The 26,470-nt window shown below is 47.2% G+C and overlaps 1 protein-coding gene across 1 annotated transcript in view; it reads left to right on the forward strand.

The window, feature by feature from the left end:
- The window catches only part of LOC147616684 (uncharacterized), a 166,703-nt gene that overhangs the window by 120,154 nt on the left and 20,079 nt on the right, over nt 1-26,470 (forward strand). The gene's annotated exons all lie outside the window — the stretch shown is intronic.

The following is a 26,470-nucleotide window of genomic DNA, read 5'->3' on the forward strand; positions in this document are numbered from 1 at the left end:
GTAGTGGAGGACATGGGTCCTCAAATTGAAGCAGGGGCTTTCTTGGTTGGTAGAGAAGTGCAGGTTATCCCTATTATTGGCATGTTGCGCTTACACATTCAAGGCTATGTGGATCATGAGGATTTTCTTGTGGCGCCTTTGAATGGCTATGATGTATTGCTTGGAAAGCCTTGGCACACACGCATTGATTCCTGCAAGGCTTACAAGACCAACAGCATCACCTTCATGCATAAAGACTGAGAGCATGTAATTGGTGGTGGTGAAGAGGGTGATACCATTCCCCTTGTATCTCATGTACAAATTAAGAAAGTTATGAAAAAGAGTGTTTTTGCGTACTTGATTTTTTTACGAGATGATGTTGAGAAAAATAATGTGCATGTAACACTCTTAGTAATGATAGGCTGAAATTCTTGCAAGAGTACAATGATTATTTTGTTGATGAGTTACCAAATGAGTTGCCACCCATACGTCCGAAAGATCATCGCATTCATCTTGTGCAGGGTACCTCACCACCTAATAGGCCAGCCTATCGTGTAAGTGCATTCCAAAAAGAGGAGATCATGAAGCAGGTAAACGAGCTTCTTGAGAAGGGATTGGTTCAGCCAAGCTCTTTCCCATATTGTTTACCCGTCGTCTTGGTTCAAAAGAAGAATGGATCCTTTCGTATGTGTGTGGATTATAAAGCTTTAAATAAGCTCACTATCAAGAATTGGTTTTCGATTCCACGCATAGAAGACATCCTTGATAAGTTGGATGGATCGGCATGCTTTAGCCGAATTGATCTCAAGAGTGGGTACCATCAAGTGCGTGTGCTGCCTGAGGATGTAAATAAAACTGCTTTTAGAATAGCATTTAGGCTTTATGAGTATCTTATGTCTTTTGGTCTTACGAATGCCTCGGCTACATTCAATAGAATGATCGATTGCATATTCCATGGGTACATGAAATTTACAAATGTCTTCTTTAATGACATCCTAGTCTTCTCGAAGACCGAAGAAGAGCATAAAGCTCATTTGGCTATTGTTTTTGAAGAACTCCGTAAGCATAACTTCTTTATAAATGCAAAGAAGAGTGAGTTCTTCTTGTTAGAGAATATTATCTTGGGCATATTGTGTCCAAAGATGGAGTGCAGAGAGATCTTGCAAAGATTGATGCAATTTGGAATTGGCCCAAATTGAATTCCGTGCATGAGATCTGTAGTTTTCTTGGGTTATGCTCTTATTACCGCAGGTTGCTTCTCCTTTGCATGATTTCACAAAGAAGAAGGCCTTATTCAAATAGATGGATGCATTCCTCAAATTAAAAGATGCAACTACTCATGGTCCAGTGTTGACTATTCCGGATTTGCAAAAAGTCTTTTAGTGTGGAATGTGATGCATCTAGAAATTGCATTGGAGTTGTCCTAAATCGAGGGCATGCCGTGGCTTATGAGATTTGGCCCGAATTGAATTCCGTGCTTGAGATCCGTAGTTTTCTTGGGTTATGCTCTTTTTACCGCAAGTTCATTCGGCACTTTGCATGGATTGCTTCTCCTTTGCATGATTTCACAAAGAAGAAGGCTACATTCAAATAGACTATGTAGAGAGGGATGCATTCCTCAAATTGAAAGATGCAACTACTCATGGTCCAGTGTTGATTATTCCGGATTTGCAAAAGCCTTTAGTGTGGAATGTAATGCATCTGGAAATTGCATTAGAGCTATCCTACATCGAGGCATGCCATGGCATATGAGAGCCGTAGATTGCATGATGCAGAGCTCTCTTATGGCATTTATGAGAAAGAGCTCTTGGTTGAAATTCATGTACTTACCATATGGAAACATTACCTTCTTGGGACTGATTTCACTGTGAAAACAGATCACCAAAGTTTGAGGTATTTTCTTACCCAAACTAAATTGTCAGAGAAGCATATGAGGATGGCCAATTTTCTCTCTATGTTTCATTTTCAGATCTTACACACCCTAGGAAAGAAGAATGTAGTGGCAGATGCATTATCACGAAAGTCGTATGCAACAGCTATCTCGGTTGCCTCTCATGGGGACTTGTCTGCCATGCGTGATTTGTATCATATGGATGTTGATTTTGCCACTATTTAGGCTGATTTGATGGCTGGTCACGCATATGCCTCTTATGTGATCAAAGAGGGATATGTCATGAAAGATAATTGCCTATGTGTGGTGTCTGACATGAGGCAAAAAGGTTTTGGAAGAGTGCCATGCTCCTCCATATGCTGGTCATAGAGGCACAATGCCTACTACGCACATGATTGAGTGGTATTTCATTTGGCCAGCCATGCGGAAGGACATAGAGGTACATGTACATACATGTATCACCTGTTAAAAGGTGAAATTTGATAGGCAAAAGGCACCAGGTTTTTTCCAGCCATTGCTGTCAAATCCCCATAGGATCTCCTCGTAGAACGCTCCTGGTACAAGACTCGAAACTTGCAATCAAACCAAACAAATATGACAGGGGTGCAGGCCTAACTCACCTCCCAACCTTGACAGTCGTGGGCAAGCCCACAAGTCTTGGCTGTCCCCACCGAGCCACGAGCTGAGCTAACTAGTTGAATGCACCGACCAATCTCTATCTTGTGACGTCCCATACTGCCACGAAGCTACCCTTGTGCGGGCCTCGAGACTGTTGCCGGCCTCGGCTGCATAAAGCACGTGCACGTCTGCACTAGATCCAGGCTCCTGACCATAGAGCTCTCACAAAGACACGCGAGACTCTATATGACTAATGACTAACCTTGGCTACCCTTTTATAGGCTCTTGGTTGGTCATCGGGCGTCCACACTTGGGTGCCCGTCCGTTAGTCTATTCCTAAGTCAGCTCGCCAATCAGCCTGCCTAGCTCCAAGCTTCCCCAACCTCAAAGCTAGTCTTGTGTGCGTGTAGCACACGGTAGATACACACTCCTGAGCTCACTAAAAAGCCAGGGTAATCTCTCTGAAGAGTAGTCAATGTCTCCCATGTAGCATCCTCCCCAACACGATCCTTCCACATGATCTTGTATTCCGTGATAAGCGTATTACGCAATCTTCTTTCACGAAATCCAAGAATCTTTTTAGGTTCGTATGGAACAAATGTCATGTCCTCGACATCTATGATTTCTTGAGGAGTAACTAACTGGTCTGTTCCACCCAGTACTTCCTTAAGTCTACTGACATGAAATACAAGATGAACTTTCACATGAGAAGGCAAATCCAATTCATATGCAACTGAACCAATCCGTCGTGTAATACGAAATGGTCCACAACATCTAGGGGATAATTTCGGAGATCGACCTATCCGTAAAGTCTCGGAATCTTTCGGAACTCGTAAATACACCATCGTGCCTTCAGAGAACTCTCTGGGTGAAGTGCCTTCAGAGAACTCTCTGGGTGAATGATGTCTATTAGAATAGAATCTGTCTCGGTCTTGAGTACTTCTAATAGATTCCTTCGCAACGTGTAACATTTCTTGCATATCTTGCAAAAAATTACGTGCTGCATCATGCTGAAGTCCTGAGAATCCTACTGTAACAGGTGATTTAGGTTGAAAACCATACATAAGCGTGAAAGGACTAAAACCTGTACTCGTAAGCGTAGTACTGTTATATGCAAATTCTAACATAGGAAGATAATCCTCCCATGAACTCTGAATTCGTGGTGCTCATGCTAGATCAAGTGTGTGGAGGAGAGGGACTCACAAAATACAAGAAAAATATCTTGCTTATTAAGTTGTTTATGAATATAACTAGGCCTTGCTCCATACAAAATGCCTCCTAGCTTCAACTTTAAATAGGTGAGCTAGTGGACCATAAGTCCATTCACACACACACACCCTTCTCCTACCCTTTCACATGACCTTAGTCTTTTAATACCCTCCCTCAATACCAACTATGAAAGAATTGGAATAGGTGGTATTGGACATAGGTTGCCTTTATAACATTAGGCGTACAAGGTTTAGAAATATAGGTGTTGTTACATTGAGATTTAAAACAGGTGCTCAGAGGAGTTAGAGGTTGATACAAAGCTAGCCTCTATCTCTTTGTCAGGACATTTAGAAGTGATATGTCCCGTTTGTTTACACTTGTTACATTTCATTTTGTTGTGATATTTGATCCAACAATTATTTGCCAAAGGACCCATCTTTTTGCAATGGGCACATTTTACTTTGACTACTTGATGTGACAAAGCTTGTTCGATATTCGATGAAGTGGTTGCATTTGAAGATTCAGCTCCTCCCTTTGGCCTCTTTTCTTCATCAAGACAAGATTGAATGACTCCTTCGAGGGTGGGATTAGGTATGTTCTTCAGGGTGGTGACTAAGGTGGGGTACACCTTCTTGACTGCTTTTAGCAAAACAGCCAACCACTGCATCATCTTCATCCATTCTCGCATTCACTGATGCAAGTTGAGCCATAAGGCCCTTCAAGTGAGAGATGAAGGCTTCAATGCTGTCTCCCTCTTTGAGTTCCAAGCTGAAAAATTCAATTTTGGGTGAGATCTTGGAATTTTTACCACGAGCTCCATAGAGCTTATCAAGCTCATCTCATTTCTCCTTTGCAGTCGAAAGCTTGTCCAGATGGTGAATGAGAGCCTCATCAAGATGAAGCATGATGATGGCTTGTGTCCTCTCATTATCTTCAATATCTTCAGCCTTAGTTCGATCAATAACCTTAGTGCCAGAGATGAATGGCCAAAAACCTTTGCACATCATCTTGTACTTGACAAGGACTTGCCAAGTGTGGAAGCCCTCTCCTGAGAACTTCTTAATTTGGGTGTTTTCCTCTGACATTGGGTATTGAAGGATGTTATTAGAGAGTAATGGGTTGATATATGAAGAGAAAAAAAACCAGAAATTTATGATATTTAGGCTTAATTAGAAAGAGAAAGGCTTATGAGAGTGCAACAACCCTTAATCAAGCCAAGGATGTTGCATAAATAGGAGATTAAGATGATTAAGCTTATGGCTTAGCACTTAGGGTTTGTGCCCAACCATGAATACTGATTTAGAGAGCTTAATTAGTGTTAAGGACCACTTTCTTTGGTGATTAAAATCACCATTAGTGTTTAGCAACACTATTAGTGCTTAAACACATGATTAGTATCTAATGATACTTGTGTTGGTGATTAGATTCACCATTAGTGTTTAAGAACACTCTTAGTGTTTAAAAACACTTTGGAATAACTCCCCTTTGCTGAATTAGAAGCCTCATTAGTGTTAATCAACACTATTAGTGCTCATAAGCACACTTTGAAGAGCTTTGAGAACTTGAAGATGATGAGGAAGCTTAATGACGTTTTGATGAATGAGACTTATGAATGTCTCATGTGGTTGGCCACCGCTTCAAAATCAAGAATAAGATCAGCAACAAGCCCTCACAAGATCACTTAAGTGAGTAGAGCAAAGTGGAGAGGATTAGAGCAAGAAAAAAAAGCATAATTATGAAGCTTTTATGCAAGCTTCCATGGAAAAAACTGTAGCCGCTTGGTTTTTTGCCTCCCACAGTCGATTCACGCCACCATTGGGGTTGAGGTTTGGACTGTAGGACCTTGAGGATGTGGGCTTCAAAAGCCCTAAGGCTATGCAGCTTGTGGTCGCCTGTACACGGCGTATTTGTGTACGGCAGCAGGTGCGCAACAGAAAAGACAGGCGACGTGCTCAGGCGGCAATGCTGCAGCAGCGAAATCTTCAATCGACCATACGAACACGAACGCCCGGACCTGCTCTTCATTTCTCCTGATGAAATCTCGGCGAGTTGTTGCCTCCACGAGCTGCTAGAGCTCCTCCATTGCCAGGGGAAAGTGAAGCAAAATGAAAGGATAAGGGAAAGTGAAGCAAAATGACCTATTCTACACCACAAAGGGGTCTAATCAACCTAAGCTCTAGATACCACGTTAGAATTCGTGGTGTGTGTGGAGGAGAGGGACTCACAAAATACAAGAAAAATATCTTGCTTATTAAGTTGTTTATGAATACAACTAGGCCTTGCTCCATACAAAATGCCTCCTAGCTTCACCTTTAAATAGGTGAGCTAGTGGACCATAAGTCCATTCACACGCACCCTTTTACATGACCTTAGTCTTTTAATATTTTGGATACATATGCTCGAAGCATATCCTCCAAAATCTGATTCACTCTTTCAGTTTGGCCTTCAGATTGAGGATGATCTGAGGAACTCAAATTCAAAGTTGTTTCCAACTTCTCAAAAACAAGTTTCCAAAAATCACTCGTAAACTTAGAGTCCCTATCACTGACTATGTCCTGCCGTAACCCGTACAGTCTAAACAATTGCTCGATAAACTGTCTTGCTAATTGCGTAGCTGTAATGGTCTTCCGGGTCGGTAAAAATCTAGCCATTTTTGTCAAGCGATCTACCACAACCCAAATAGAATCGTGGCCTTGATGTGTTCCTTGCAATCCAGTAAAATCCATGGAAACATTTCCATTTTTTACCTGGGATTTGCAAAGGATGCAACAACGCAGCCTGTCTAAAGCGTTCAGCTTTATTTGCTTGACAAACTTGACACTTAAGAACATAATCTTCTACATACCCTGTCATCTTTGGCCAATAAAAAGTGTATTTTACTAACGATAATGTCCTGTGTACCCTATGGTGTCCAACAGAAGGGGCGTCGTGACACTCCTTAAGAATCTTGGACCTAATGTCCGGGATCTGTGGTACACAAATTTTGTCATTACGGAATAGTAAACCATTCCGAATCATCCACTGGCCTCCTGCAGCCTGAATGGTAGGCTGCTAAGTCATTGAGTCTTGGTCAATCAATGAGCTCCCGTCCTGGATCTTCTGCCAATGGACGAAAATAACTATCAGTCCTGCAAAGCCCTCTCAATGACTGAAATAAGTCAGTAGAAATCTCAGTGAACGACAAAGTATTCACCTCTCTAATTCGACTAAGCGTATCTGCAACACTATTCATGGACCCTTTTCTATAACGAATCTCAAAATCAAAATCTTGCATTAATTCAGCCCATCGAGCTTTCCTTCCTCTCAAATCATCCGCATCACACACATACTTGATTGACTAATAATAAGGTCATCTGATCTAGGGAGAGGATAACGGTTCTTAATTGTCAGCTTGTTCAATCTCTTGTAATCTATACACATTCTCTAGGTGTTGTCCTCCTTTCTCCTAAGCAACACAGGTGCATCCCAAGGTGATTTACTTGGATGGATCTGGCCCATCCTCAAATAATCTTCGAGTTGTTTGGCCAACTCATCTTCCTCAGCTTGGTTCATGCTGTAAGGTGGGGGAATACTAACAGGGTGAGCACCAGGGATAAGGTCAATACGATAATCTACTGTCCTTTCAGGTGGTAAGCCCGATGGCAGTTCCTTAGGAAATACATCTTGAAATGAATCAAGTATCTTCTGTAATTCTTTGCTTTAAAATACACTTAATTCATTGACATCCATAGAAGGTATGAGAAATGAAGAAAGTGGAATCAATAGAGAATGGAAAGCAGTATACAAAGAAGAATTCATTATATTACCAAAATCAATTGTATTTACAAGAGGTCCCTGAGAGGGATGTATACAATCACCTAAGATACTATACTGGGTGTTCCTATGTTCAAAAGAAAAAATATGACTAGACCAATCTATCTGGACTTGAAGAGTCTTAAACCACTCAATCCCTAATAACAAGTCTACATGTTCTAGGTGCATAATATAGCATTCCAGAGTATCTTTGTAGTCCTGAATCGGGATCGGTAGCATCTCCACCTTTCGATCCCATACTTGCCGACCCGCAGGTAGGCGTACCTCATAGGTATGATCGCTGGGCGTTGTATCAAGACCCAATTTCTGCACAAGTTTGTAATTAACAAAGTTGTGTGAGCTGCCAGGGTCTAGAAGAATGTGGATTCTATGGCCATTCACTTCTCCATACACTCGGAGAAGATCATGCAAGCCAAAAACTTTAGAGTTGAACAGACAATCAGAACATGAACTAGGGCGAGAAAGTACAGTAACTGACGTACCTGTCAAAGACAACTGGTTAGCTGCCTTTGGCTTGGGTCCTGTGTTGCTCTTTGTACCCTTTTGCTTCGGGCATCCGTCACGCATATGTCCTTTTTCTTCGCAAATGAAGCAACGTCTCTCCTTCTTGAACTTCAAAGCCTTAAGGAGACGTTTCTTCTTCGCTGCTGTCGAAGTTGAATTCTTCGAAGGTTGGTCCGAAGACTTTTCTTCAGTCGTGCTAGCCATTGGTGCGGAGAACTTTCTTTGTGCTTGTTCCCTTGCTCGGTAACGGGTTTAGACTTGGAAGAGACCATTGTATCATCATAGATATGAGCGGAATGAATGGCCTCGTCCAAAGTTTTGCATTTGTTGTTTTTAACCTGTAAATGGTATGAGTCGGGTAAACCGGCTACGAAGAAACCGAAAAGAGTTGTGGAATCCATCTTCATAGCTTTCATCTGCAAGTTCCTAAATTTCTGGAGATAGACCTCATAAGTGAGGTTCTGCGAGTTCATGGTCAAAGTAGTAAACCGGGCAACAATATCATAGTCATCCTTCTTCTTGAGGAATTCTTTCTTGAAGACGTCTTCCAAGTCGTTGGTTTAGGGTCGAGTTCTTGCCACCAAAGCAAAACTTTGCCTGAGAGGAAACCTGCTTCTAATTGGATCTTTTTTCCATCGTCATATGGATGAAACTGAAAATGGACTTGCCACTATGTAGCCAAGTGTCCACTATCTCCTTGGTACGCTGCTTTTGCTCGCCCCGAAACTGTTCCGGAGTAATATCGGGGCCTAAAGCAGATGCCAAGGTATCCATACTCGAAAGAGTAGATAGGGTAGTGGTCAACAAAGAGATGGAGTTCTGTAAAGCCTGCATCTGCGCGGCGATTTGTGCTTGACGTTCCAAGGAAGAAGCGTCGAGAGCAACTTTAAACTCTTGGAAATCTGATTTTGAAACATAATCGTTGAAAAGATCGGCATCGGTGGCTTCCGTACCGGTAGGTCTTCATGTTCGAGAAAGGGCTCCAACTCGGATTCTTGGGTCGACATCTTGAAAAAGGCAAGGTGAGACAAAAAGTTGATCTTGCACAAATAAGAGTGCTAGACAACTTTAGAGCTTGAGAGCTTGAGAGATGTGTGGCAAGAAGCCCGCTTAAGGGGAATATATAGGCTTCCCCAAATTTAGTTTTTGCTTTTGTGGTTTTTTTTTTGGCAATATATATATATATATATATATTCTGTTTTCTTAAAAGAAAGAAAAAAAACACTTATATAAAAGAAAGAAAAAAACACTTATAAAGCAATACTTGGGTTTTAAAAAACCCTTTTTACCAAAGTGTGGGTTAAAAAAAAAAAAACCCCCCGTAAGGTGTGGGTTTATAAAAACCCTTGGGTGTAGGTTAAAACGTCAAAAGATAGCACACGGTGGTGTTTTTTTTAAAATAAAAAATAAAAAATAAAAAAAGAAAACAAAAGCTTAAAAAAACACACGCTTTTCTCGTTTTTGTGTAGCACGTAGCGCCGCCTACCTGCCACTCATTCGTCCGCTTGCCAGCGCTGTCGCCTGTGCATGTGTACCTGGCTGCAATTGGCTGTCGCCTGCACTTGCGCATACAGCCTGACTGTGAAACGTGTACCACCTAGCTGCGATACTCGCCTGCTCACGTGTGCTAGCCTGCCTACATGCACCACCTGCGCCTTGGTTGTGCATAGTAGCCCACGTGTGCAAGATGACTTGCCTGGCTGCGTGTACAAGATGGTTTTTTCGCGCATAAGGCTGCGCTACAACCTCACAGGCGCTACTTCTCTCTCTCTCTCTCTCTCTCTCTTGCATACCGCCGACTGGCTTTGTCTTTTTTCTCTCTCTTCAAACTGTTCATATAGTTCAAAAACATACAGCCCTTCTTCTTGCTAAGCAAACAACCCATAACAAGACCAAAATCCCCATCACCATGGGCTCCTATGATGAACAAGCAACATGCTGAAATTGAAAAAACAGCAGTACGAACAGAAAAACAGCAAGCTTCTTGAACTCATACCTTTTCTTCGACCTCTTTTTCTCTACCTACCGACTTTCTCGTTCACGAGGCTTGCTCTGATACCACTGTCAAATCCCCATAGGATCTCCTCGTAGAACGCTCCTGGGACAAGACTCGAAACCTGCAATCAAACCAAATAAATATGATGGGGGTGCAGGCCTGACTCACCTCCCAACCTTGACAGCCGTGGGCAAGCCCACAAGTCTTGGTTGTCCCCACTGAGCCACGAGTTGAGCTAACTAGTTGAACATACCGACCAATTTCTACCTCGTGACGTCCCATACTGCCACGAAGCTACCCTTGCGGGCCTTGAGACTGCTGTCGGCCTCGGTTTTATAAAGCAGGTGCACGTCTGCACTAGATACAGGCTCCTGACCATAGAGCTCTCACAAAGACACGCGAGACTCTAGATGACTAATGACTAACCTTGGCCACCCTTTTATATGCTCTTGGCCGGTCATCGGGCGTCCACGCACCCGCCCGTCCATACTTGGGTGCCCGCCCGTTAGTCTATCCCTAACTCAGCTTGCCAATCAGCCTCCAACATGCCTAGCTCCAAGCTTCCCCAACCTCGAAGCTAGTCTTGTGTGCGTGTAGCACACGGTAGATACACACTGTGCACATGACAATTGCCTATTCCCACGTAGCCATGGGAAAGTATTACAATGGATTTCATTATGGACTTGCCACGGATCCAATAGGGTAATGATGCTATTTGGACAATTGTGGACAGGTTTAGCAAGCAAGCTCACTTCTTGCCGGTCAAAAAGGCCATCAAAGCTGAACATATGGTTAAAATATATCTTACACAAGTGTTCAAGCATCATGGAATGCCGAGGTTCATTGTGGGGGATAGAGATCCCAAGACTACAAGTCTCTTTTGGCGGGCCTTATTTGATAACATAGACACTAAATTGGACTTCTCATCAGCTTATCACCCTCAAACGGATGGGCAAAGTGAGGCTGCAAATTCAGCCGTGTTGGATCTCTTGTTATGTGGCGAATCAGAAGTCTTCTTGGAAGTACTTATCGCTTTTGGAATTTACATACAACAACATGGTGCATGCATCTACAGGAAAGGCCCCGTTTGAGATTGTTTATGGTAAAGTGGTTTCGCCACCCATCCTTTGCACAAAGGATGAGATATTTGCAGCTGATGAGTATGTAAGAGACTTGGATATTTCTTTTGCTCAAGTGCAGACAGCATTGCAAGGTCACAAGACAAGCATAAAAAGGTTGCTGACATGCATAGAAGCGAATTGGATGTTAAAGAGAGTGATTGGGTATTGCTGAAATTTGAGAAATCAAGACTTGCAAAGAGGCTTGGCAAAGAGGGTGCATATCCTCAGCTTGCAACCAGGTATCATGGGCCTTTTCGAGTGATCGAGAAGATCAATGAAGTGGCTTTCAGATTGGCATTGCCTAGTCATTGGCACATACACAATGCTTTTCATTTGAGTCTCTTTTGCAAGTATGTTTTGCAAAATTGCAAGTATGTAGGGCCGGAACCGAGTGAATCGGTCAGTGAGAATCCACCAGAAGTGGATGAGCTTGAGGAGATCTTGTAGCCAGAGCAGATTGTGTATCACAAGGTTCCTGGTCTTTTCCCTTAGGAGGACTCCATGGCAGCCTCTCCGTCAGCCCCGACCGATACAGGTCTTCGATTAGACTTCTCAGATGCAGAGCAGCAGCTTCTCGCGTCCTCCGTTTCTTCCTTGGAGGCCTCTTCCTTGGTTTGCAAGGTGGTGGGTAGCCGCCCAATGCGGAGAGAGCTACGCGACCTACTGCAGGGTAGCCTCATTGGCGAGACTGCAAGAATCGTCAGCGTGGATTTTTTAGGCCGCGGCTACTACTAGGTGGAGTTCGAGTCCCCTACAGCAGCTCAGAGGGTGCTGGCTCGGAGCCCCATTGCCCTACGCTCCTCTCGGGCGTTCTTTGCACGGTGGACCCACGGTTTCGACCCATCGTCTGATCCACTGGCAGGCGCGACTGGATTCCCCATCACCGTCTGCTTTCCAGGTCTCCGAAGGGAGTACTTGCCCCTCTTGCCGTCCATAGGCAGGGCTTTCGGGCAAGTGGTGGAGGTGCCACAGACCGCGGCCTCAGTGGTTGCTCGGGCAGCAGGACTCCCGGCCATTCGTGTTGTGGTTCCGTCACCAGAGTCCCTCCCGAAGACGATCCTCCTCCCTTGTCTTTCTGGAGGACATCTGATACAGCGCGTGGAGTATTCGGGCCTCCCCGGCCAGTGTTTCATATGTCGGGAGATGGGCCATCTCGCACGCGCATGCCCCCGCAAGGGGGTTCATCCTTCATGCTATGCGGCCTCTAGACCCACTGCAGGAGACCCGAGAGGTGGCCATCCACCTCCGAGACCGGACATCCCTGGCTCGCCACAGCAGGCACCACCATCGGACGAGCAGGCTCCAGCGGAGAACGCCGCGCAGACCCAGGAGACTGGCGGCTGGCAGGAGGTTCGCCGGCGGAAACGCCCGGCCCGCAGGGACCGTCGCAGACGCCAGCATGCAGCACAGGCTGGCGGACAGGCTGGTGGACAGGCGACTCCGGCTGGTGTACAGGCACCTACCCGCATTTATGCTCCAGTCAGGGATAGGCGGCCTGCAGGTCCCACCCCGATGGACGAGGATTCAGACTCAGTGCCCGGTGTTGAGGCCGATGGTGGAGCCTCTCACGTGGAGACACCACTCCCGCCTCCCCCCCCGGGGGGCCCCGCCCCCTCCTTGGAGCAGTTTCCTGAGGATCCCCGGCCGCTCTCTGCGACCCCCGGTTCCCCTCCCCCCCACCCGGAGAACACTCTTTCCTCCCCCCCCTCTCCCCCCCCCGCCCCCCCTCCCTCCTCCCCCTGCGGCCCCCCCTGACTCCTATCCTCTGGCAGATGCCTTTCCATCCTCCACTCGCTCCCCCCCCTCCTCGCCGCGAGCCCCCATCCCCCCTTCGGCCTCTCCAGGATATTTCGCCAGACCACCCGCTGCCCCGGGGCAGCGCAGCGGGGTAGGCCAGAGTTCAGTCCAGTGGCTGTTTCACCGCCTCTCCGGGCCGGTGGAGATGGCGATCCTAGCCTCGCCCGCCACAGAGTTCTCTCCAGCCTCCCCGGGGGGGCCCCCACGAGTGATGGGGCTTCCAGTGGATTACAGTTTTTTCAGGTGCCTCCAGCTGGATGCTGGCCCATTCGAGACACTGGTCGCGCCCTTGCGAGTTTGCGTGGTGTGCCATCCCTCTCGTTCTCCTTCAGTGGTGAGCAGCATGGTGGCCTTCTCCTTTCCTCTCAGCGTTGCCCCAGACACAGCATGGGACTGCAACTCTGTAGAGGAAGTTCTTCGTGACCAGATACTGGAGTTTTCTCACCACTTCAGTGACTTGGGGCTCACGGACTTATTGCAGACCCGACTACACTCAGCCCGCATGAGCCTGTTTGGTATAGGAGATTGGCGGGTGGATCCGGTCCACACATCAGTTGAGGCGGTGCTATTGATTCTCCTCCATGCCGCCCCGAGGGTGCAGCCTACCTTTCGATATTTATATGCAGAGGAGTGGTCTCACGCCTATGCTCTGGACAGGGCGAAGGCGGAGTGGAGCTGGACACAGACTCAGGTCACCCTCTTTCTGGAGAGACTCCGCACCCGGACAGACAGTGACTACTCTCCTTCCAAGCCGGCGCCCAAGACTCACAGAGTGGAGGGCAGATCATCCGGACCGGCTGAGAGGGGTGAGCCAGTGGTGGCCGCTTCACTTGCCACAGCTCATCCATGAGGATCCTCTCATGGAACATCCAGGGTCTCGGTGGACGTCGCTGCTACATTGGTCGGGGCAGACTTCGCCAGGAGATCCAGAGGGCTCTCGTTGGAGGACCCATAGATATCCTCTTCATCCAGGAGCACCACCTTTCTGCCGGGCGTACCCGCACCTGCGGGAAGATCTTGCCAGGCAGGAGTCACACTTTTTGGTCCCCGGCATATGGCCCCCAGGGGAATCAGGGCGGAGTATGCATTTCAGTCAGCGAGCAGCTTCTTTCCGAGGTTGTGGACTCTGGCACCCTGGTTCAGGGTCGCGCGCAGTGGATCATCCTTCGGGTTGGGGAAGATCGCATTGGCTTCCTCAACTTCTACGCCCCTAACGGGGCATCCGGGAGAGCTGAGTTCTGGAGCACCATTAGGCAATCCGTCCCCTTGGCAGACCACTGGTGCCTAGGAGGGGATTGCAACATGCTGGAGGATGCAGAGGACAGGCTGGGGGGCAGCCAGGAGACCATTCATGGGCCAGAGCTCGCTGCGTGGGAGGAGCTTGTGCTACAGGTGAGAGGCCAGGGTCCGTGGACTCTCCCGGAGTTTGGCAGGTTGCAGGGGAGTCTCTCTTTCTCGCGCTCGGATAGACGGGCCACAGGAGTTAACCTCTCTCGCATCGATAGGTTCTACATTGATGAGTGGGCTTGTGATAGAGGTGGCACCGTGGGCATACTTGCAGGCTCCTCGCTTGCAGACCACTTCCCAGTGCTTCTCCAGATTGAGGACCCTACGAGAGGAGAGCGGGGCCAGAGCGTCCGGATTCCAGATTGCCTCATAGAGGAGCCTGAGATCGCGATCAGAGTTGAGCAGGTCTGGCAGGAGCTGCAGTTCAGGAGAGGATCGGCAGCCAGTGATCTTGCCAGTGGCTTGCAGGAGATCAGTCGGATGCTCAGACTGGCTGCCTTGGACCGTCTGGAGGCCTTCAGAGAGCAGGAGAGGAGCCTACGGAGGAGTCTAGCGTCCCTTCAGAGACTCCAGGAGAGAGATCCTCTGAGCCCCTGGATCTCAGAGCAGATGGAGACAGCCCGCACTGAGATCAGATCCATCGAGGAGAGGCGGGTGGAGTTTCGATTCCATGCTCGGGCTTCTTTTTGGACTCAGGCTGGAGACAGAGTGACTCGGGACTTCTTTGAGGCGAATGGGCCTCGATTCAGACGAGAGGGTCTCAGGCGGCTTCGCCAGGCTGATGGCCAGGTTGTGGTGGATCCCCCCAGGGTTCGGGCGATAGCCACAGATTTTTACAGGGATCTTCTCTCTACTGAGCCAGCAGACGACAGGGTGAGAGAGGCTAGGGAGGCGGTCTGGAGCTTCACGAGACCGGTTGTGCCGGTCCATTTGCAGCACTCCCTTCTCTCCCCTTTCTCGGATACGGAACTGGAGGAGGCTCTGCAGGCATTACCTCGGGGCAAATGCCCAGGAGAGGACGGTCTCTCAGTGGCTTTCTTCCAGAGATACTGGGGCCTCCTTCATAGGGGCTTCAGATTGGCACTCCAGGAGATTATGGAGACGGGAGTCATGCCGGACAGCATGGCAGAGGGGTTGATCCACTTGATCCCCAAAGAGGGAGGAGACAGACTGGAGATTAGACAGTGGAGACCGATCACCCTGCTAGGCACGGCCTACAAGGTCCTAGCTAAGGCGATCAGCAGGCGGCTTCAGCCTCACCTTCCGGACATCATCCACTCCACGCAGACAGGCTTCATCCAGGATAGGAGCATTCTGGATAACATTTTCTCTTTCTGGGAGGCTACGGCTTTGGCTAGATTTCGACAGGAGGATCTGGCGGTGCTCCTTCTCGACTTTGAGAAGGCATATGATCGGGTGGACTGGGCCTTTCTGGAAGGCACTATGGAGAGGATGGGCTTCCCCGCTCAGTGGATTCGTGGGGTCTCTGCACTCTACACTTCGGCTCATAGCCAGGTGCTGATACAGGGCGTGTGCGGAGAGAGGTTCCAGCTCTCGCGCTCGGTGCGGCAGGGGTGCCCCTTGGCGCCCTTTCTTTTTCTTTTTGTGGCGGAGGCCATGAGCACCTTCTTGACGGCACAGGACACAGGTTTGAGGGGCCTCCAGCTTCCCATCCGCACCTCGGAGGAGCTCCTAGACTCGGAGTTTGCGGACGACACTGCTGTCTATCTTCAGGGAGGTGAGGAGAACCTCCGCCGCTTCGCCTCAGCCATGGACAGGTTTTGGAGAGCTTCGGGCGCTTTGATCAACTGGCACAAGTCGTGCGGGCTGTGGGTCAGTTCTATGCCCCCCCCGACTTGGAGGCCAGTTGATGGTTTTCAGTGGCTGCCCCCCGGCACTACAGTGCGTTATTTGGGATGCTATGTGGGCATTGATATATCTCCGGAGCAGCAGATAGCCCCCCTTCTTCTGAGTATTCGGAAGAAGCTTCTGTATTGGAGTACCGCTCGTTTATCTCTGGCTGGCCGAGTAGTTGTGGCCAACCAAGTTCTGCTTGCTACCATGTGGTACATCACTTCTTGCTGGGCCTTCTCTCGGGCGTGCATTGGCCAGGTGCAGAGGCTCATCAGGAACTTTCTTTGGTCCGGAGGCGACGGGCGACCCGCCAGGGCCAAGGTGGCATGGGCTGTGATCACTCAGCCGAGGGAGAGAGGCGGCCTGGGCATTGTAGATCCTATTTGCCAAAGTCGTGCTTTGCTTGGCAAGTTGGTAGTTCGTGGTCTCCTGCCAGGCGCTGAGCCGTGGAAGGAGTTTCTTGTTTCCAGGATGCTCAGCCGCACTCCTTCTCTGAGCGGCCCCTGGACCCCCAGCATCAGGTGGATCTTTACGGAGCAGCGATCCAGAGGAGTGGGCCTTGGCTTCGAGGAGCGTTTTGCAGCCAGCCTTCTGAGGGCCTGGGCGCATTTGAGGCCGTCCCTTTTCCAGACTCCCCCGGGCACCGATGAGGAACGCTTGCGGCAGCCATTGATCTGGAACCCCTTGATTCGACTTCCCAGTGGCCATATGGTTGGCTCGCGGTCTCACGTGTCGTGGGGCCCGTTGAGCTCCGGCCCGGCCCAGTCCCTAGACGACTGGATATGTTTTCAGCAGTTGCCTCCAGAGGTTCAGGAGAGGAGGCTCAGTGGGATGAGGGGCAGAGAGTTGATGAGACAGGACATTGAGGCGGCCATCCCCCGGGAGTGGCGGACCCCAGTACAGGACCCTCCACCTCCACAGTGGATGGGTGTCTTTACTCGGCATGAGATCCTTCTAGCGGTCTGCGGCACAGCGGAGAGCGTCTCCCCACTCACTTTCGAGGTGGGAGAGGGTGGCCAGCTCCAGAGGACACGATTGGATTTGGATGGGCTCCAGGGGTGTATTCTTCAGAGGGTACGGGTGGTCGGCTTTCATCAGAGGCAGTGGTATGTAGACCCCTCACCGGCCTCGATAGGGGAGGACTGCTCTTGGAGATTATGGGCGTGGGACAGCAGGCCTCTTATTCGCCTCCAGTGGGATCCAGGTGAGTGGTTTTGGCGAGATCCCTACTCGGCCCCTACCAGCCCTGCTATCCCCTTCTTTCAGTACACAGCGAGGCTGGGGCAGCGGATTCAGAGACACAGGATAGCGAGCACCCCGGCAGCGGCCGAGCATTGGCGGCGACAGGGGCTCTCTCCTGCCTTTCTTAGGGACTTCTGGCAGCGCCTTTGGGCCAGTTTCCAGCCCCGGAAGGTGACGCTTTTTCTCTGGCTCACAGCGCATAGAGGATTGGCTGTGGGGGCTTGGCTAGCTTTTGGCAGACACCCAGCGTCCTGCCCTCGGTGCGGCCATGCACAGGAGTCACAGCGGCACTGCTTATGGGATTGCCCACAGGCACAGCAGGTCTGGCAGCGCGCTCTCAGGATGGTGTTTGCAGGCTCACCAGGTGAGATGTTGGTGACGTGGGGTGCGGTGGCTTGGGCCATGGACAGCGGCCCTGCACTTGGATATGAGGACGTCCCTGGCAGTGTGACCATCCAGGTCTCTGACAGGGCGATGGCGGTGGTTCCGACACCAGACTTCTCTTCGGCAGTCTCTCAGGAGGGGGTCGGGCAGAGATGGGAGATGATCAGTAGCATGACGGCTTGGCACATATGGAGAGCCCGATGCAGGGAGGCCATTGACCACCAGGCGACCCCACCGGCGGAGGTCATACAGGCCCTCTGGGTGGACATCATTCACACCTTGAGAGGACACTGGGGGAAACTCCAGGGCGACTCGGATCGCATGAGAGGGCGCCGCAAGGCTTTCCTCCGCACTTGGCAGCCTGGTCCTTTCCTCACCGCCGTGAGGGACGAGGATGTCACTTGGCACTATAGACCGCCAGTTTGGCTTTTCTCACCTCCATCATGTATTACTAGGTAGCCCCCCCCAGAGAGCGGCCAGCCACGGGGGGGAGCTCAGGTGTTCATTGTGTTTTTTATCCCTCCTTGCGAGGTGAGCTTTGTAGCCATATGGCGTTTTCTCATTAACTAATAGAAGGATCGTTTTTCCAAAAAAAAAAAAAAAGAAGGGACATTGTTCAGATGTTGGGGGGAGCCCTCTTGTGTATGTGTTTGCGGCTTAAAGGGCCGTGCGATCGTTATTTTGGCCATCCGGAGTCATTTCGGATCCCGTTTTGGTCATGCAAGGTTTTTGCAGACATTTGGTAGAAGTGTCGACAGTGACATTTCAGTTGGGCAATGTTTTCGTGCATGTTTTGTAGAGATAGTTGATTTGAGGTGCCTACATAGATTTTGGAATCTACACATGTATGACAGATGTATGTTGATGTGATTGGTGCACATAACAAGTTTACAATATCATAATTATTTATATATTTGTCAGACATATTATTGTAGGATTGTTGATGTGATTGGTTCACATAACAAGTTTACAATATCATATTATTTATATATTTGTCAGACATATTATTGGAGATTGTAGGATTGTTGTGAGTGCAGAAGTTATTGTAAGTTTTGTTTAGCTTACAGAATACCATATTCGGTGTAGGCGAAAGTTACTATAGGTGACAATGTTTGACAGTCGATCTCAGATTGTGAGCAAGAAGCTAGACAAGAACAACTTCTAAGCACGGAAGTTCAGGATGATAAACCTCCTTATGAGGGTGAAATTGGAAGTTTATTACAGGTGACAAGAATGAGCTCGAGCTTCTGAAGAAAATCGCACTCCGTAACATGTACATGCCTTGTGGATAGCAAAGAAATTAGATTGGAAATTGTTTGGAATATTCACATATACGGTAGTGAAAATGCGTAATGGGTTAGTAAATAAAAAGATGCTAGGTGGTTTTATAAAGTAGCACTTGTTTGTGTGTGAACTAGGACTTAAATAAAGCGGTTCTAGTGTGTGTAGAACTGCTAGTGTGTAGGTTCATTTATGTGTAGGAACAACTCCTTAGAAGAATCTTATGTAAGCAATGATGTGTAAAGGTGTCACCTCTTAGGGACACTTGACATCATGCCTTGACATGTGGCATGTATGGTGGCAACATATGCACACACCTTGTAAAGGGGGGTTTCTCCTATAAAAAGAACCAATATCATAATACAAGTATGCTTTCCACGATTCACTTATAATCTCCATAATTTCCTTGTTAATCCTCTGATAATGTGCTGATTATCTTGCTAGTCATCAACTTCAGTCTCTCTGCTCAGTCGTGCTCTTGCTCATTCCACCAAGGACCAAGGCTTGGTATCAGCGCTAGGGCCTCTAGCTATGGCTACTTACGCCGCCCACACAGACCTTCACAGCCCATCGCTGCGAGTTGAGAGCCAATAGCTGCCGTCTCAGAGCCGCCTTCCGCCCGAGCGCTGCCACACAGAGTCCACCTCCGCCAGCTCATGCCACCTAGCCGGGCGGCTCTCGTGCAGAGCAGATCACTGCTGCTAGCTTTTCGGGCAGCTCTGGTGGAACAAGGACCACCTCTGCTGGCGGTTGAGCCTGTTTTGGCCATCTCAGCTCTTGTTTTGAGTGGCGTTGGCGCAGCAGGCTTCGCCCAGTCTCTCAGCTTTGAGATTGCTGCTCCGCCTTGCTGATCTATGTGGCCGTTTCTGAAAACCTTTGGCTATTGCTCCATTTTCTGGTCTGTTTTTAGGCACACTTGCTCGCTGCTTGTCCACCAGAACCACCTGCAACAGCACTTGTGTGGGAAACCACCAAGAAGAGGCAAGGGCAATCTAGTTCAAAATTTTGTCACAAGGTAAATAGACTTGAGCTTTCTTGCATACATCAGTTTTGGGGAAAATTCAAAGTCTTTTGTGCTAGAAATATGGGGATTCTTGTCCTCTGCTTTGTGCAATCTTGGTGCTATAAAGCACACATCCCAATGCTAGTGAAGCACACATTCCGGAGCAGTTAGATGCTTATTTTTTGGAGCACTGAAGCTCGTTCAATTGCACATCTGGACCTTGGTGCACTTTGGTTGCGACATCCTAAATCCAGTATATTCTCAGTGCAGTTGGCACATTCCTAGTGTACCTGACACTTCTCGGTGATATCAAACACATTCCAAGTGTTGTGGAATCTGCTTTATTTGCATTCGGTATCATTTGTGGTGTCAGAAGCTTTCAGCTCAAGGGGGGTTTCTTTTGTTAGAACACTAGGTATTTGCAGATAAGAGATTATGGTATGTGTAAACATGGCACATTCGACACAAGGTGTCTTGGTTGTATGTTGCCAGGGTCAAAGCAATGGCCATGAGTTGAGCACATTTTCGGACATCTCCTAGATACAAATTCTCTTGGATATTGGATTTTGCTATTCAAGGGAGTAGTTGGTGCTTATAGGAGTTCAAATTCAACCGGGAACTTTGAAACACAACAAACCTGAAGACAAAAGTCCGTGCTAGACATCCATCCTTTGCAGATGATTCTCATCAGCAGTGGGCCAAGCTTCAAGGGCAAAGAATGTTGAGATATCGAGCTCAACTAGTGCTGCGAACATTGATGACTTGCCCGGGTGATAGCTTCCGCACTTATGCCACTGGCATGGTTGGTGAGATTATGGTTGATATAATGCCAGTAGATGATAGGTTGTGTGACAGTCACTTTGGAGTACTAGAGTTATGGCATAGTTATAGCGCCAGCTCATATCGTCAAGTTCATACTATGGACCGACCATTGTATGTTATTGTAGGAGAGTACTTACCCTTGTAGTATGTACTCTTATCTTTCTAGTTATATGGTTGTAGAGAAGAGAAGAAAGAATAAAATTCAGTTATCCATCTCTCTCTTGTGTCTTGCGCTCTCTTATGTGTGTGTGTGTTTGTTTGCAAGGAACTCAAGCTCTCTCTCTCCCCCGCATTCTCTTTATGGTATCAGAGCTCCAGTTTGTGTGAGAGCTAAGACGCAAGAACAAAGCAAGCAAGGAAGCGGTATACGGGCAAGACTATCATCATCTCTTTCCCTTCTTGTTTAGGTACGACACTCCCTTGGTAGGTCCGAGAGCTACATGTATCTGATTAAGGAGCTGTCTTTGCAAGCTTGGAGGTGCTAGTAAAGTTCGGAGTACTTTGTATTGAAGTTTTATGACCAGAATCACATTTCGAGTGTGTTTCGGTCACTGCAAGGTATTTTTGGTAGTTCCTAGAAGTTCTGGTTGAGAACTGTCTCTACTTGAAATCTGGTTATTGCAGTGCAACAAAGCATTTTGGGAGTGCAGACAGTGTTTGCATATATATTGCTGATCTTGGGTGTATGTACATGTACTTTGGTCACATTTGGTGACGCAGGTTGTGCTGAAGTACCGCTACGACAGTCATAGAAGATATTGCTGTGTTACAGGTTACATACAAAAATTATTTGTTTGCAGGTTTTTGGTCGCTACAGGTAAACATGTATGACGGAATCAATCTGATTGCCAGTGAGAAATTAGACAAGAACATCTTCCATGCTTGGAAGTTCAGAATGACCAATTTCTTGATGGGTAAAGGATTTTTGGACTATATCGAAGGAGACAATGAGGAGCCTCCAAAGTTGCCTGAAGAGAATGTCACTCCAGCAGATATAAAGGCATTCAAGGACGGGAACCAGGGTGCAAGGAAAGTCATGTATTGGCTATCAATTAGTGTCACAGATACAATGATAGGACACATACATGATGCCAACACTCCAATAGTTGCATGGCAGAACCTAGTGCAGATGTTTGAGAATAACACAAAGGCAAGAAAACTGCAGATAAAACAAGAGTTGCATACTGTGGAAAAGAAATGCATGTTTATCAATAAGTATGCTTTATAGATCAAGGGCATTGTTAAGTCCCTTAATTCTATCATGTATCGGTGGACGATGATGATTTAGTGAGTATTTATCTGAATGCCTTGGTAAAGAATACGAGCCATTCAAGACCTCCATTGCAGTCAGAGAGAATGTTCCCAACTTTCGGGACTTAGTGTCTATGCTGATTATAGAAGAAAAGTCTCTGGATGAGGACTCTTCTTCACAAAGTAAGAACATATCAAAATGGGCCTTCTACTCCAATTCAAGTGGAGGCAGAGGTAGAGGTCTGGTCGAGGCCAAGATGGTGGCCGACATGGAAACCAAAATTATGGTCAACACCAGTCCAATGATTCGTAGAGGGTGGTAAGTATTTCACCAAGATTGATCTGTAGTTGGGCTATCATCAAATAAAGATTAAACCTAAGGACATGCCTAAGGCTGCGTTCCCCCCCCCCCCCCCTAGAAAGAGACTTCTATTAAGTATGAGAAAAACATACAACAATCACAGCTATAAGCCGGAAGAGAATAGAATCACCCCAATATGTAAGGTGATTTCAACCACTGAGGAGCATCATGATGCCATGTAAGACCTGTGGTACTAAAGGAAAAGAAGATGCCATGGTCCCATTCCCGCATAAATATCACACGCTTCGCCTGTGCAGAACGAGAGGGCCCCTGAATGCGAGCCCAAGTAGCCATAAGAGTGTGGATGATATCACCCCATATAGTACTAATGCACTGAGACCCAAAAATCTGGACACCCTCAATAGCCTCCGTGCATCTAGCTCTCCAGATCTGCCATGCTGTAATACTGGCAATAATCTCCCAACTGGTGTCAATCTTCTGTCTAGGGGTTGTATAATCAGAGTGAGGAACATCCTGCAATAGACCATGCTGGGCAATACCTCTACGAATGAAAAAAACAGAATCTGTACCATTGCCCTCATAAAAAAGTTACGGACCGGACTGGGAGAGCCAAGCAACTACCCCCCAAGTCACATGCATGGCTCGGCCACTCAATTTGCCCATAAGTTGGGCTACAGGATCCCAAATCTTCTATGCAATGCTGCACCCCCATAGACAATGTTGTACGGACTCAGAATCTGCCGTACATCTAGGACAAGAAGGTGCTATACCGAAAACTGATCTCCACTGATTGGTGGGGAGACCGCCACTCATGCGGAATAGCTGCATCAATCTAATCAAAGAATGCGAGAGCCCCTAAGATGCTGAGTGGATGCAACTCTCCGATCCTCCGGAAGACTCTTAAAGGTCTTCCAAGCAAGAACTGTGGATGCGCATCTCTCCCATCCTGACCATTGCATATAACGAGATGCACCAAGTGGCCGACCAGCCTCATCCCTAATGAACTCGTTCCACATAATAGGTTGTCGGCCAGCCTCGTCCAAAGACCTAGGAAGCCTTTGTCGCAAAAAATATCTCATGCTTCTCCATGCTCTGACAATGGCTGCAACAATAAAAGGGGAAGATGGTGCCCTAATATCAGCCTCTGTGAACAAAAAAGTGTGTTGGGCATCCAGTCTCTCCCGACCCTGGGTGTATATCTGGAAATCTGAGACAAGAAAAAATCCTTCCAAGGCTCAGTGCTTGGTAGGAAACCTCTCACCACAAGTTTGCAAAGCAACGCCCTGCATTGAACATCCGGATCGATAATATTGAAGCCCCCCTCTCTTTTGGGCTAAATAATTGTGAGCCAGGCTACCTTGGCATGAGTGTCTTGCCATCCAAGCCCGACCAGAGAAAATTGCGAATCAATCTCCGCAATTGGCCAACGCACGCACGAGGGAAGCACCAACAAGAGGCAATAAACCAAGCTGAGGCAAGCAAAACCTGATTAGCCACCAAAGCTCTGGAGGCTAAATCTAATCTCCTGGAGCTCCAATGGAGGAGCTTCTTCCGGATACTCATAGGTACCGGAGCAAACTGCTGTGCAGGAAAAATATCAATCCCAACTTGGCATCCCAAATATCTAGCTATACATCCTCTGCTGATCCAAGTAAAACCAAGCTCTGCACCCCAATCAACTCTTAGTGAATCACTAACCCAAAAACCAACAGATTTGTGCCATAGCAGCTAGGTACAGGACGAGACGTATAATACGGCAAAGTATAATACGTGTATAATACGTCGTTTTTATCAAGCCAAAATAAAAAATGCCAATTTTTTTAATAATAAAAAACGTGTATATATATATATATATATATATATATATATATATATATATATATATATAATGTACATACATACATACATACACACACACACACACACACACACACATATACATACATACATACATACATACATATATATATATATATATATATATATACACACACACACACACACACACACTTTTTTTTTTGGGTAATATCCAGTGCAGTATATTTATATGCTCATAAATTTACATGATGGGAGGTCTCCGAAATGGAGAGTATCCCAAAGATCAGAAACATAAAAAGAAAAGCTCTATGCAAGAAGCATCCATATCACCCTCATGGCAGGCATCATATAAGGATTGCTGCAATGAGGCTCGGAAAGATTCATATGACTTGTGAATCTGCCGACCCAAGTATGCCAAATTATGCTCACTCCAGATTGTCCAAAGAGCCCAATATCTCACCCAAGAGAGAAATAGCGAGTATTGAGACAAAGACCTCATAAATCTGCCAAAGAGCCAGAAATGTTTCCCAAATCCGTGACTCGGGAAACGGAGCCGAAGATAATCTGAAATTCTCCTGAGGAGGATCCTAGAACACGGGTAGTGCCAAAGCAAATGAAGAACAGTCTCTGAAGGAGCCTGACATCTTAAACATGTGGATGGTGCAATGCGACGTTTAGCAAGTGTGACCCCCACTGACAATGTGCCTGTCATACATCTCCAAAGAAAAAGTCTTTGTTTCAATGGCATTTTACACTTCCATAACGTCCCGAGATTCTTCCGCCACCATGAGAGGGGTTTCCTTATACGCCACCATGAGAGGGGTTTCCTTATATGCCACAGAGAATTAGCATGTTGCTGAATCCATGGAGCAGGCTGAAGAAGCCTGTAAGCTTTGATGGGGTTAAGGCGGGAAGAGGAACAGGATGAGTGCATGTAGCAGAGGGTTGTAATTGCCAATCCGTAAGCCTGTCTGTGCCAGCCACAGGAGGAACAGGTAGAAAAGGATGTAATAAATCAGCAATTTTCTTCCATATAGACCTATGATGCATTCCCAATGCATAGGAAGCAGTGGCCTGAGGAAAAGATAAAACATAGCCCTGATCATCTACCACATCATGTATGTATCTAATTCCCAATTTCATGAGATTGTATGCCCGAACAGGTTCCTGCAAAACGAGTGGAATGTCAAAGATGGCACTCCAATGAATACTTTCTTTCCTCATTGAGTTTGTTCCTGAGCAATTATGAGGAGCCCATTTGACCTTAGAAAGTACCTGTTTCCAGTCAAGTATCAGAGCAATAGAGAAAGGACAGCCAGGTATCTTCCCTACAAATCTCCCAATGACAACCTCCCAATGATCAGTAATCCAATGACCATAAGCACAAGTCTTCATGTTGACACACATGGATGCTAGCATACAAGTCCATGGCTGCTGTTGACGGAAAAAAGTATGCAGCATAGTCGCCTTCCTTGCAAGTACATGATATCTTATATTGAGGACATTAAGTCCACCATGCATCCTAGGAGAGCACACCATTTCCATCTTCATCAGTCTCAATGCTTTCACAGCAGTTTTTGTCCTCCATAACATCTCCATAGCTTGAGACATAAAGGCTGAAATATCCCTGGAGGACCAATGCAGCAAAGGCAAATAGAACTGGACATAGGACATTACAATGGACTGTACTATTCTGAGCCTGACATGAAGAGGCCAAGTAGAAATCTTCCAGTATTCCAGTTTATGTTGAAGTCTTTGGAAGATCCATTTCAGCTACTGCTTCCTGGTGATATGCCATCCTATGGGATATCCCAAATGCCTGACTACATCTTTGGAATGCACCACCTGACCCGGCCAAAGAATAGAATGCCAATCACATTGTTTCAGGGGAAGTAATTTAGATTTGTCAAAATTGACATGCAATCCCGCTGCCAAGCCGTACAATGAAAGAGTGGTCATAAGCATTTGAACTTCCCGGGAAGAATTCTGTGGCATAAAGAAGGAATCATCAGCATATGCTTGTGCCAAAAAAGATGCAGCTCCAGGGATTTTAAGACCAGTCATCTGTCCTGTGTTTGTAAGATGATCAAGATACATTAAAAGGGGATGGGTCGCAATGGCATATAAGAGAGCACTAAGAGGACAGCCCTGTCTAACTGATCGACCCAATGTCCATGACCGAGACAGATGACCTCCAAGAATGCACTGAGAAGTAGAGCCCGAATAAAGCCAGTAAACTACATTTGCCATCTTGGGACCAAAACCCAACTTGGTCATG

This window comes from Cibotium barometz, chromosome 38, assembly GCF_041138505.1.
Source record: "Cibotium barometz isolate CiBa-2024 chromosome 38, ASM4113850v1, whole genome shotgun sequence".
NCBI classification, from domain to species: Eukaryota; Viridiplantae; Streptophyta; class Polypodiopsida; order Cyatheales; family Cibotiaceae; genus Cibotium; species Cibotium barometz.